Genomic DNA, 5,840 nt, shown 5'->3' on the forward strand with positions numbered 1-5,840 from the left:
CCAGGTCAAGAAGCTGTCAATCAAAAACTCAGTAGCCAATGAGAACACACTGCTGCTAGCCCCGCCCCCACGAGAGATTTGTGTCAGAATGGCGAACGAAAACTTCAGAAGTGTAAATGAAAACTTCAGAAGCGTAAACGAAAACATTAGAAGCGTAAATGAAAACTCTGGAAGCGCATTTGTAAGTAAAGATCAGCTAATGAAAGAAGAGAAAACGTCTCAGGTTACTTATGTAACCATGGTTCCCTGAGTAGGGAACGAGACACTGCGTCCTCTAGGGGTCGCTATGGGGAACGCCTCGTCGTGACCCGTGTCTGAAGCATACATTGAAAAAACACCAACTCGTTGGCCGGCGACAGCCATGACGTCACTACCGGTGCGACTATAGTATAAATAGGCGCCGGGAGCTACACATCATTCACTTCTTCGTCTGAAGCTTGCGTCCGCAGCATGGCAAGAAACCTAGAGGACGCAGTGTCTCGTTCCCTACTCAGGGAACCATGGTTACATAAGTAACCTGAGACGTTCCCTTTCATGGGAACTTCGAACTGCGTCCTCTAGGGGTCGCTATGGGGAACGGTATACCCATGCCACCATGCTGAGGGGAGTGCATGCCAGAACCATGGCGAGCACTAAGTACCAACTCTACCATATTGCTATGGGAGTCGCCCCTGGGACGTTAGACGGCTGTCAGTGACGTTATTCCCTACGGCCAAAGGCCTAGGCTACATACCCCAAAATACTTACCTGTTAGGGCCAGACTCCTGGGCCCGGGGTAGAGCTCAAGGCTTGGAATCAGGAATAGATTCCTTTAAGGGAATACGACCAAGAGCCTAGAATCATACTAGTCTTGGCCTGTCACACAGGGGCTACCGCACGTTTCTCTTTGTATGTGCTGAAGGAACTGTCTCAACAGACCCTTAGTAGCAACACCCTGTTAAGTAGGTATCCAGAGGATACATAGGAGGAGTGGTGCCCAAGGCGGAACCGGGGTTTTAAACCACTCAAAAAGAGCACGAAGTCTCTGCGCGTAGCTCTTACCATACAGGATTTTTAGAAAAGTGGGCAAAGCATAATGTGCACACTTACCACTTATGTGGATTTTAGAAAAGTGGGCAAAGCATAACGTGCACACTTACCACTTATGTGGATTTTAGAAAAGTGGGCAAAGCATAACGTGCACACTTACCACTTATGTGGATTTTAGAAAAGTGGGCAAAGCATAACGTGCACACACTTGAATACCGTTCTAGGGGTTCTCGTGGCACCCTGAAAGAGCAGCCCATAGATAGAAATAGCGTATCCCCAAACGCTATGTCTAAGGCTATAATGCTGGAGTGGTTAGCAGTAAATCTGTAGCTGAGGGAGCAAACATCCAGCTCTCAATCGAGAGGGAGCTCAACCTACAGCATGTTCCAATGGTGGAACAGCTAGCAGTTATTCAGCTGAGGGAGCAACACACCCAGTTCTCAATCCGAGAAGGGGGCTCGACCTGCAGCATGTTCCAAAGCTGGAACAGCTAGCAATAATTTACTTAGCTGTGGGAGCAACACACCTAGTTCTCAATCCGAGAAGGGGGCTCGACCTACAGCATGTTCCAATGCTGGAACGGCTAGCAGTAGTTTACCTAGGCTGAGGGAGCACAAACCCAGCTCTCCCGAGAGGGGGCTCGACCTGCAGCATGATTTGTAAATCAGAAGGGTAAGCATACTGCAAGCTAGCCAAACACTCAGCGCATCAGGGAGGCAGAGGAAGGGCCTAATCCACCTGATGCTGCTGGTTCCAGGGGCTCTGGAGAAACAGAGAACTCAAACTTCTCATGTGGTGGCCTTCCTTGTGCGGGGAATTACAGTCGACGCGTGTTCCGTTCACTTCATTATTTATTGGAATAACAATAAGACGACATCAAAGTTGAAGCCGGAGATCAACACCGCTCCCAAACACGGTCTCAAAACTGTGTTCCTTTCCCCATAGGCCACACCCCTACCTCATCACTGCCTGACTAAAACACAGATCTCATGGGTACAGCCCACCTCATTATCTTATTAGGGGAAAACAATAAACATTATACAATATATAATACATATAAATGCATAAACAAATAATGTGAAACAATAACTCACAGGCTCATACATCCCGGCCCCTAATTGACCAAAATTGGCAATTATTAAATGTTCAATCAAGAGCCTGAGAAATGTCCATCATATTATAGAAGTTCATGAGTAGGGATCTAAGGCCAATCTTAGATCATAAGTTGTCCATCAGCAGACACAACTTAGTGATAGGTCTTTCCACAGTACCATTTTTTGTTTTGACTTGAACTCGACGAACAATCCCTTTCTTGTCTGGAAAGATATCTACAATTCGTCCCATAAGCCATGAATTTCGTGGTGCTGTATCATCAATGATCAGTACTATATCTCCTTGCTTGAGATTCTTCTTTATTACATTCCACTTCTGCCTTTCTTGCATAAGTGGAAGGTACTCCCTAGTCCATCTTTTCCAAAAAAGATCAGCCATATATTGTATCTGTCTCCATCTCCTTTAACATAGATGTCATTCTCATTAAAGACACCAGGAGGCAGAGAAACTTGGCCTTTTAGTAATAGAAGATGGTTAGGAGTTAAGGCTTCGGGATCGTTGACATCTTCGGAGACTACTGAAATAGGTCGGTAGTTGAGAATAGACTCTATCTCACAGAGTACTGTTAACAGACCCTCATCATCCAAAATCTGCTGTCTGATGGTCGAGTAAAGCATCCTCTTTATAAGACGAATGAGTCTTTCCCATGCACCGCCATGATGGGAGCCGTATGGAGGATTGAATGTCCACTTAATGCCTACATCTAGCATCGTATTCTGAATCTTGAAAGTATTGAGTTGAGCCAATGCCCTTCCTAACTCTCGTTCTGCTCCTATAAAACTCATCCCATTGTCGGAGACTATTTCCTTGACTTGACCTCTTCGACAGATAAATCTCCGTAGAGCTGAGATACAGGAGTTGGTATCCAGTGAGAACACTACTTCGAGATGCACTGCTCTGCTTATGAGGCATGTAAAAATGGCGCCGTATCTTTTTGCTAGATTCCGTCCTCTTCTTACTTCTATGGGTCCAAAATAATCTAGTCCTACGTAAGTAAAAGGGGGTAAGTCCGGCATAATACGACATATGGGAAGATCTCCCATCTTCTGTTGTAAAGCAGAAGAATTCCATCGCCGGCATAAAACACATTCACGAATAATTCTTCTTGCAGCAGAATTTGCCTTGAGGATCCAATATTTCTTTCGAAGTATAGACAATATTTGGCCCCTTCCACAATGACCTACCTTGGAATGAATGTGATTCAGGAGTAATCTTGACAAATGACAATCACTAGGGAGAATGGCAGGATGTATGATTTCTTCAGGCATGGCAAGCTTGCTTAGCCTTCCTCGAACTCTTAATATGTCATCCCTAAAGACTGGGTCTAACTTGTAGATCTTGCTGCTCCTCCTGACAAATCTGCCTGTCTTCAGGGAGACTATTTCATCATCAAAGGAGCGCTGTTGGGTATAGATCACAAGCGCCTTCTCTGCATATTCAAGATCCTCCAAGGATAAGGTTTGTGAACGAAGTTGTTTTCTGCATTCGGACATAAAATAATCCACTTGCTGTTGTTGGTCTTGACCATTCTTTGTAGAGACGGACAACAAAATTTCCTTCCTCCTTTTACTCAGGTATCCCAGAACGAATTTGACCTTCAGAATCCATGCGGTCATCCTCTTCAGACGATCGCAGGATGAGAACTTTCCAATAAAACTGGTGAGAGGATCCTCATTCTGTATAACAGTCGAAGTGAATGTGACAACCGTTTTCTTGAGTTCAGGATCGTTGTCCATCATAGTATATGATTCTTGGTTCGAATTCGGCCAGTTTGTTTCAGGCTCTCTCAGGAAATCTGGACCTTTAAACCATCATTCTCCACTAAGAAAAGCTTTAGCAGTTACTCCTCGCGAAGCATCATCTGCAGGATTCAGAGTTGTCTGCACATATTTCCATTGCGATTTTTGTGAGAGATCTCGTATGATGCTCGATTTGCTACATATGTCAAAAACCTTCTGTTGTCATTGTTAATATACTTAAGTACAGAAGTACTATCGGTCCAGAAGAATGAATGTAGTGTTGACAGCTCAAGTTCTTGTTTCAGCATCCGGTCAATACGGACTGTGAGAACAGTGGCAGCAAGTTCCATCCTTGGAATAGTGATGGTTTTGAGAGGAGCAACCCTTGCCTTGCCCATCACAAGCGCTGTATGAGTGCGTCCTTCCTTGTTGATGAGCCTAAGATAGCTGGCTTAACCGTATAAACCGTAATCCTTATTCCTCCCAGTTCATTCCCTCAGTTTCATTTTATTTTCATTTGCTCACCGACCCTCCTTCTTCATATCTCTGTATAGCGTCAAAGATTCACCACTTCAGCAATCTTCACAATCTTCAAACATTTCATACCTTACACATAGCGGGGCCGATACTGAGCTTTCCCAAGCGCTTAAGTGAAATAAATTCGCCAACCGGCACATTACTCATGAAGCGGCGATTTCTCATGTAGTTCCGGATTGCACCATGTCCGCGACTCCGCGTCTCCGTGTACAACGCGGCTGCAGCAGGAATGCCGGCTTCTTCCGTTTACAATCCAGGGAGTTTTGAGACTCATGTGGTGGCCTTCCTTGTGCGGGGAATTACAGTCGACGCGTGTTCCGTTCACTTCATTATTTATTGGAATAACATGCCTGCATTTAATTTTTTTTCAGTTTCAAAGACATTTTATTCAGTTTCAATTTATATTTTCATAAGTTTCTTGAAAATTACATTCATTTTAATTGACACAAAGGTAATCCCATAATTAACTACCCATAAACTAAAATCACCTCATGGTTTAATGCATTATTTTGACATGACTTTTCTTGAGAGGGACCAACCGTAATTAATTCATTATTAACTATCCGTACACTAACACATACTCATGTCTTGTTAATGCATTATTTTGACATGACTTTACTTGAGAGGGCCCAATCATAATTCATTAACTGTTAGTTAACTACTTACTAAACTCAGCTCAAGATTTATTTTACACTTTCTATCAACTATACATGTACTAACACAGTGAGTATTGAACCCGATTAAGAGACGTGGTGTGGTTTTTCGAGAAGTCAGAGAGCAGAGGTACAGGATCATCACGGCCTGCGTCTGGATGGAGAGTGAACTGTACTGACACCCAGCAAACGTTCTGACCTTACCTGCATGTTTCTAGATTGGCCATTTCTTTAGGAATCATTCTACAAATATTCTTTGTGGGTTTTGAGTTTGTATTTATTTCTTTAGCTGCATATAAGTCACAGTAGGGTGAGTTTAAAGGGAAAGAGAACAACACAAAAAAGACTAGATCAGTTATTAGTGTATTTAGTATTTTCTACGCTTGATGAGGAGGATCACATTAATCCTTTGCCACCCAGTAATGATTATGACAATGCTGAAGATGTCAAAAGCTCAAATTATGATATTAAACTATTTAAATTCATTTCAAAGTCAGAGTATCTCTTATTCCTTCTTAAAGAGGCTGTTTGATTTAGTTTACCCATAAATGTTAGTTAATGCATTAACTATCAAACATGTACTAACATGTAGTTAAGGCTGCCGTTATTCATGCGTGAATCCATATGACTCCAGTTGTAGTTAAGGATAGCTCTTCATTAATTCATGATTAGTTAACACCTTTAATAATCATTAATATATGGTGAATTAAGTATTAATTTAGGCATTAGTACATGCTTATTCATGTACCCTTATTGTAAAGTGTTACCG

General features: G+C 42.8%; 1 pseudogene; it reads right to left on the reverse strand.

The window, feature by feature from the left end:
- The window catches only part of LOC107717918 (sodium/potassium-transporting ATPase subunit alpha-1-like), a 29,443-nt pseudogene extending 25,565 nt beyond the window's left edge, over positions 1 to 3,878 (reverse strand).
- Between the last annotated feature and the right edge of the window lie 1,962 nt (positions 3,879 to 5,840).

Source organism: Sinocyclocheilus rhinocerous, unplaced genomic scaffold, assembly GCF_001515625.1.
Source record: "Sinocyclocheilus rhinocerous isolate Xijiao unplaced genomic scaffold, SAMN03320098_v1.1 scaffold3621, whole genome shotgun sequence".
Taxonomy (NCBI): Eukaryota; Metazoa; Chordata; class Actinopteri; order Cypriniformes; family Cyprinidae; genus Sinocyclocheilus; species Sinocyclocheilus rhinocerous.